At 35.3% G+C, this 8,518-nt stretch overlaps 1 long non-coding RNA gene across 1 annotated transcript; it reads right to left on the bottom strand.

Annotated features, from left to right (window-relative positions):
• Nucleotides 1-3,225: 3,225 nt before the first annotated feature.
• Nucleotides 3,226-4,752, bottom strand: LOC143043538 (uncharacterized). Its single transcript, XR_012968449.1, has 3 exons — nt 4,422-4,752; nt 3,898-4,069; nt 3,226-3,395 (listed from the first exon to the last, which is right to left on the bottom strand). It is a non-coding gene; the product is annotated as an uncharacterized LOC143043538 (long non-coding RNA).
• Nucleotides 4,753-8,518: the final 3,766 nt, after the last annotated feature.

Genomic DNA, 8,518 nt, shown 5'->3' with positions numbered 1-8,518 from the left:
ATTGGACCATTGGTACCTGTGGACCAATGAGCCTTAGAAACCGACTTAGAACCCCAAAGAGTGTTTAAGACCCCTATACCCGTCTGTTGGACTTAAGGGAGGGAAGCTACCTCCCGTGGTGCTAAGTCCGTTTTTGGTGGTGCTTATATTTTTCTTTAATGAAATATACCATAAGAGACCCCTATATTTGAAAATTGGACCATTGGTACCTGTGGACCAATGAGCCTTAGAAACCGACTTAGAACCCCAAAGAGTGTTTTAGACCCCTATACCCGTCTGTTGGACCAAGGGGAGGGAAGCTACAGCCCGTGGTGCTAAGTCCGTTTTTGGTGGTGCTTATATTTTTCTTTAATGAAATATACCATAAGAGTCCCCTATATTTGAAAATTGGACCATTGGTACCTGTGGACCAATGAGCCTTAGAAACCGACTTAGAACCCCAAGGAGTGTTTTACACCTCTATACCCGTCTGTTGGACCAAAGGGAGGGAAGCTACCTCCCGTGGTGCTAAGTTCGTTTTTGGTGGTGCTTATATTTTTCTTTAATGAAATATACTATAAGAGACCCCTGGATTTGAAAATTGGACCATTGGTGTCTGACCAATGAGCCTAAGAAACCGACTTAGAACCCCAAAGAGTGTTTTAGACCCCTATACCCGTCTGTTGGACCAAGGGGAGGGAAGCTACCTCCCGTGGTGCTAAGTCCGTTTTTGGTGGTGCTTATATTTTTCTTTAATGAAATATACTATAAGAGACCCCTGGATTTGAAAATTGGACCATTGGTGTCTGTGGACCAATGAGCCTAAGAAACCGACTTAGGACCCCAAAGAGTGTTTTAGACCCCTATACCCGTCTGTTGGACCAAGGGGAGGGAAGCTACCTCCCGTGGTGCTAAGTCCGTTTTTGGTGGTGCTTATATTTTTCTTTAATGAAATATACCATAAGAGTCCCCTATATTTGAAAATTGGACCATTGGTACCTGTGGACCAATGAGCCTAAGAAACCGACTTAGAACCCCAAAGAGTGTTTTAGACCCCTATACCCGTCTGTTGGACCAAAGGGAGGGAAGCTACCTCCCGTGGTGCTTAGTCCGTTTTTGGTGGTGCTTAATTACTGAAGTCCATATAAACGTTTTTTTTTTATTATTATTTTTTATTTCAACTTTTCATTTAAATGAATATTTTGATGTATCTTAATCTGTTACTGTACATAAAATAACTCAAAGTTGTCTAAATTTATTAATTTTACTGATAAAGTCCGTGGTGCTTCTTTGTTACGTGATGCACGACCTCTGAGTGTTGTGCTAGAGTAATATGAGGCAGGTGTTACCTGTGAAAGAGGACGAAGTATTTGCAATTTGGGAGCTCGCTATTTAACAATAAATTTTGGAAAAGTTCAGTTTTAAGAGGGGGGGGGGGGGCAAGGGGTGTTCTGGGGCAATTTAAATCTTTGTTATCTGTTATTTTGAAAAAAATATTTGCTGTTGATATACCGGATGACGAACATGGCGGACCCACTTTTCACTTTTTTGACCGCTGAAGAAAAAAGTGTTATTTTAGTGTTTTAAACTTAACATTTTACATACACATAATTTTAATACACCACCTCTACTCCTAATGAGTGATAATATGAGGCAGGTGTTACCTGTGAAAGAGTACGGAGTAGTTCAGTTGGGCTTTTCATGTGGACATAGATTTTTCTTGCCTGCTTTATATGTTGGCTAGAATATTTTTTCCTTATATGTTGAATGTAGGACATTTATTTGGGAATATTTCTTTTTTTGGGGGGGAAAATTCGGGCAAGATTATTTTTTTCAATCCAAGCATGGCCAGATATTTTTTTTACCAAAATCAGGGCCGGGATTTTTTTCTAAAAAAGACCAGCCCCCCTCCCCACCCTTTTTCCACCTATACTATAGTAACACTATACAGGGGCGGATCCAGGAATTTCGAAAGGGGGGGGGGCGTAGAGAAAATTATATGAATTATCTCGCGTAGCGAAGCGAGGCGATATTTTTTTGGACCTTTTGTGGGCTAAAATCATGTAAAATAAAAAAAAAAGTGCAAGTAAAGGGGGGGGCGTACGCCCTCTACGCCCCCCCCCCCTGAATCCGCCACTGCTATATATGTCCTTGACCTAAGAAACACTGCATATTAAATGCATTTTGCCTCTATGTTCTATTTTTTAGCAATATCATATAGCTGAAGTATGGATGAATTTGTTAATTAGTTTCAGAGGAGAAGATCTTTGAAATAGTCTACACTGTACAGACGGATGGATTGACAGACAACAGACACCATGTGATAGCAGAAGCTCAGATTTCCATTTAAATTGACAAATAAGCTTTATTAAAATCTAAACTTTTTGTCTTGTCTTTTTGATAGTTATGCCAAGTATTGACATGTATGGTAAATAAACCCTTACCAAATGAATTTTGATAATTTAGTTCATTCTTATACTGTGGATTAACACACGTATTAGTAAAAAGTAGGGCTGATCCATTACAAATATGTCTCCTTTTTGAACACATTCTGTATCTGCCTATCCAAATCAGGAACCTTTAATTCATATATCTGTTATGGCTGGTTTACCATATCTGTTTTATGTGCTGAGTACATGTGTACAAATTTTAAAATACATGTATTTGTTTTCATGTTTACATTGTTACATGATGTTTTCCTGATGTCATGCATTTCATGACACTGAATGGATTTTGCTCATTGTTGGTAGCTGTACTGTCACATTGTGCTAATAAAGGTGTTTACATCTATACCGTTTAATCTCTGCTGGATAGTTGTCTTACATGCAAGTATACCACAACTATGGACATGCAAGTATAAGCTTAACCCTTGAGACCTCTGACATAAGATTGATAACATAATAGCAGCATATGTTTGAACTTATAACAAATAAAGAATTATACAAGGGCATGCTCTCTCTCCCAACAAATATCATGCAGCATCCAGTGGTTATAAAAATAAAAAAATTTTCATGATAAATCCTGTGAAAATAATAATACACTTTAAAGCAGCATATTTATCAATACCATGATCAATCATGTTGAAAGGTTCCTGAAAGAACACTGCAGTGATGTTTCTTTTATAGTGAAAATAGTTATGACAAAACATGATTTATAATCTGAATTTATTACAAGTTTATACATTCAACAATAACCAAATCTATGTTAAATTAGTCTTTCTTAGTCCCCTTTTATGAGATTTCAGTACTGTATTAGTATATAATTATTCAATTTTAGAGTCATAAAATGTAGCCTGAAAAGCAAACAGTTCTGTTGTTTAAAATCACTTGAACAACTTGATTATCAGCTGGTGAGGTTGTTGGTATGCCAACAAGGAAACAAATCAAACTTGAGTAACAATTTTCTAATGTTGAATTCTGAAAATAAAAAAAAATGTTAATTTGTATTGAATGGAAAATGTTTTCATGACAGATATTTTTCATATTGTATGAGAGTTATGTCCCTTATAACATGAGTCAATATTTGAAATCTTCACTCAGTAATAATTTAAGATTCAACAACTGTTATCAATAATTGAGTTTTGTTTAACACTGAAATTCAGTCAAGGTGAAGCTCTCAAAAACAAGTTGTCAGAATGTTTTGTTTTGTTTTATAATTAATGGTAATGAAACCGCAATAACATACAAAATGTTCATATATTATGACTTCAGTGGTTGTATTTTTTATCTTGTACAAAACAATCAGGACATCAGTTTTCTTTTGAATTGTTCTGCACTTTTGATGTCTTTATATAGATGCTAATGTGCTTGGTTTGGCTCATTGTTGTAGGTTATATGGTTGTCAAATAACAGTCATACATGTATATTTTACCATATACATGTATATATTAAATTTATATTTTGTTCACTCTGTGCTTACCAATGATTAACTATCCATTTGAGTTATTCCTTCTAACTATAGCTATTAGAGCTTGGTAGCTATTTTACAGACACGCTTCATTTTTTGTTGTTGCAACCATTTGGACATGCATATTTCATTTTCCTTCTTAAGTATCATATATGATTTCCAGTATCAGATATCTTTCTCCACTCTGAAAGTGCATAAAATTTAATCAGTATTAATTTCATCTAAGCAAAAATAAAGTATTTATTGCATAATTTTATTGCAATGTAAAATTTGTTAAAAAAAACAATAAAACATGTGAAAAAGAGTTCATTCATCTGTTATCTTTTTCAGTTTTTTTTGGTATTTGTTTGAAGTTTTACATTGACTCATTAGGCCAATTAAAAATATGTGTGTGTTCCAGTTACCTTACATCCCCTACTATTTAGTCTTAATAATAGCCTACCCTAAAAATTGTTTTGTCATATTATATTAAGCAATTATGTTCAAAGTCAGATTGTTGCTCCTATAGACTCAAACTAAAAAAAATCCCTACTTACCTACCCTAACTTTTTTTAGATGTGACTGGAACCAAACATACTAGTTTATTTGGCCTTAGCAACATTCATATCTAATTATCACAGCAAATCTTCCAATCAACTATCTTAATTTCTCATTTGTTTATTGTAAGTGTATAATTTACTTTTTGTTGTTAATGTACAATGTACATTTTTATTTTTAATGTGCAATTAATGCACTTTTTTGTTGTAAATGTACAATGCACTTTTTGTTGTAAATGTACAATCCACATATTTGTTGTTGTAATGTACAACATAAATGATGGGTCCCGGTAAAGTGAGAAACGGAACAGAAACGAAACAGAGCGAAACGAAACGAAACATGACGAAACGAAACGAAACACGGCGAAACGAAACGAAACAGAGTGAAACGAAACGAAACAAGTAAACTGAGAAACGAAACACAACGAAACGGAACACAATCTGTATTTTGAGGAACGGATTTTTTTTCATTTCGTCTTTTGTCTTTGAATGAGAGTTTACGAGGTCTTTATACGGCTGCAAAATTTTTTTGGGGATACGGTATAATGGTATGATGTCGTCTGCGGCGTCGTCATCGTACAAAGTCACATTGGTTTCTAGTCCAAATAATTATGACGTTTTGCAAGGCTTTTTTATAATTTTTTTTTTTATAAAAAAGCCTTTCAAGACGTCATGATTATTTGGACTAATTGGTTTCCGGACAGTAACCAGTGGCCGATCCAGAACTTTTCATAAAGGGGGGGGGGCGCTGACTGACCTAAGGGGGGCCCGCTCCAGTCATGCCTCAGTGATTAATTATATATAATCAACCAAATTTTTCGCACGAAAAGGGGGGGGGGTGGCACGCCTATGTTAAGTTTAGGTAAAAAGATCTTTATGAAATTTTTACAGAAGATCCAATACCACAAAGGAAAGTTGGAATTGATATTTAGGATGATGGTCCCAATCGTTTTGAAATAAGTGGCCCAAAAGGGGCCCAAAACTAGCATTGTTCTAGTTTCCAGACAATAACTTGTGTTTAAGTGTATGGATCTCTGTTTTCTGGTCATATTCTGGAAGTCCTTTGGTAATTTTAGGCTACGACAATTGCAAAGCCGGATCTTAGTCTTCTTCGGTACTAACACCGAATATTCCATTGATGATCATTTAACTTAGAAAAAATGACCCACCATTTGCATGGGTATCATCTTGCATGAATTAGCCTTTTTACCCTCTCTTGATGGTTCACACATCTTTTATCTTTTCGTGTAAAATCTCTTGTTGGTAAAAAGAATATAATTTTAACACATTATATCATTTCATATAAATTAGATAGATTGATTTCTAGTGTTGACAAAATTGAATTTCAAAAAATATGATCAATATCAAATTTTTCCAGTTTTTAACGATTTTTAGCAAATTTTGCCTTTTTTCACCCAAAATCACTTTTTTCTTTTTTGTTTTTAATTGATTATTGTTTGATCTAATCAACATTAAATTTATATTTGCCTTAGTTGAAATTTGGAACGATTTAGAACAACAAAAAAACTTATGGGAGTTTTTCCCAGTTTTTAACGATTTTTGACTAATTTTGCTATATTTTACCCAAAGTCAGCATTTACCCAAATTAGATATTGCTGTTTAATTTTAAAATGATTTAGATAAAGTGTTTGTCCTTTTTGGAAATAACCAATACACTTCTGTTACCATGTTTACATTTTTCTTGTCTGTTTTGAAGTCAATTCACATTATTTTCATCACAATTTTCACAAAAATCTGATGTTTTCACCTAAAATCTCATGTTTTTTTAAAAAAATATCTTTTTTTTTATTATTTCATTTCATAAAAGCTTTATAAAGTGTTGTTGAATTTTTGATTTGAAATGATTATCTTCAAAAACAAATATTCTATTAGCTTTTCCCAGTTTTCCACTATTTTTGATAAATTTTGCTATTTTTCACCCCAAAAATCCATTTTCCCATCAGAATAACTTTGTAGACTTTTAGTATGTTACAAAGAAAGCCTTTCAGAATTGAAAAATGGCCAAAACAATTCTGTTGCAATTTTTTTGAGGTTAGCCTCATTTTTGGTCTATTTTGACTAGACTGTATGGAGTTGTGTTCACGTCAACTCGAAACTATACACATGTTCATTATGACATGTTTTTTTGAAATATAAATCGAGTCATACTGTCCTCTGGATCATACTTGTTTTTTTATTCGTTTCTACTTCTTTTTTTTAAGTTTAAGAGATTTTTTTTTATTATGGCAGTCCATGACATTTTCCTTCTTTTATCTTGTTGCAAACCAGATACAATCTCGTTTCAATTTCAATTCAAATTAACCTTTTAAGTATTTGCTACCGTTCCACTTGACCTCAACTTTATGGAGATCCCGCATGTACTTCGTAACTTGTCTTTTGAAAATGTTGTAGATACTAGTTATAGTAGATCATAGTAACACACGTCTGTCAAGATAAACTGCGATTACCAAAAACACAAACTTCGGTGAGTTACCTTAGCCGTATTTGGCCTAACTTTTTGGAACTTTGGATCCTCAATGCTCTTCAACTTTCTACTCTATTTGGCCTTACAATTATTTTAATTCGAGCGATACTGATGAGTCTTGTATAGACGAAACGCGTGTCTGGCGTAGTAAAAAGCTATAAGCCTGGTACATTTGATTATTATTTAAAAGAGAACGTAGAAAATGAAGAGTCGAACATGAAATATTGTATGAATAAAAGGAGAAAAGGTGTGCTCCAGTTACAACTTTTATTATGTCACAAGGTCACAATTAAAAATTTCCTCGGGTCACTAGGTCACTTGTAAGCAAACTATTTAAATTATAAACTGATTTGATTCTTGGTTTAAACATTTTAAAGGTCACATGTACTTTCAAAGGAGACTTCAGGTTGCAACATGGTCAGCCCCCTTAATCAACGTCCAAGGTCAGATTTGACCATGTTATAGCAACATATAACTCCACCCTGGTGAATGCATCCATCCTGAACATTCAGATCCTTCTATATAGATACCGACCTTAAGGTATATGTCAAAGTGTCCATACCATTGGGACCGCCTCGGTGGTGTAATGGTTAGCGTGCTCGCCTCGAGTGCGGTAGGTCGTGGGTTCGACCCTCGGCCGGGTCACACCAAAGACTTGAAAATTGGTATTTGCTGCTTCTCCGCCAAGCACGCGGCATTAAGGAGTTAGAGCAAAGACTGGTCGGCCCGGAGTCAGAATAATGTGTCCGGGTAAGGTGACATGTCTTCCTGCGAACTGTTACCTTGTGAGCTAGCACGTTAAAAATCCGGCTTAGCGTGTCGGTCTAGTACAAAGCGGGGTTAATATTCATTTATCATTATCATGTTCTCGTCCTGAATATGCATCTGACTTGCCACTGGACGTTAAACAACCATCCATCCATCCATCCATACCATTGAAGTATTTTGGCTACATGGTTATTTCACTTGCGATACATACATGTAAATGTTTCATTCATGAATACAAATACCTTAAATTAATTGGCACTAAATGCATTAACAACAAATGACCTATTACAGATTATTGCATATACAATGATATTAATCATACTGTTATTAACTATAACAATGTTCGAGACTATAAAGCACAGATAGAACTTGACTGGTACGGAATGCGTTGTTTTCGTAGTCAGCAAGCCGCAGTACGTGGCGGATCCAGAACTTTTCATAAAAGGGGGGGGGCTGACTAACAGAAGGCGGGCACACTCCAGTCATGCTTCCGTGATTATCTAATCACCGAATTTTTTCCCATGAAAAAGGGGGGACCCCCCCTCGGAATCCGCCTATGGCAAGATATGCACACATTCAGATTAAATCCGATCTCTTGTAAAAAATCGGAGATCGGAGACAGATCCAGGCTCTAAGAAACAGGGCGTGATTGTTCGTTTTAACGATTTTTGAGCAAACAATTAGATGATTTAGATCAAAAGGGCTCTCTATACTAGCATTGATTTTTTATGGGTCGTTCCTCAAAATACAGATTTTGTTCCGTTTCGTTGTGTTTCGTTTCGTTTCGCCATGTTCCGTTCCGTTTCGTTTCGTTTCGCTCTGTTTCGTTTCGTTTCGCCGTGTT

This window comes from Mytilus galloprovincialis, chromosome 8 (genome assembly GCF_965363235.1).
Source record: "Mytilus galloprovincialis chromosome 8, xbMytGall1.hap1.1, whole genome shotgun sequence".
NCBI lineage: Eukaryota > Metazoa > Mollusca > Bivalvia > Mytilida > Mytilidae > Mytilus > Mytilus galloprovincialis.
Note: the sequence above shows the minus strand (reverse complement) of the source record. Positions and strands in the feature narration are given on the sequence as shown.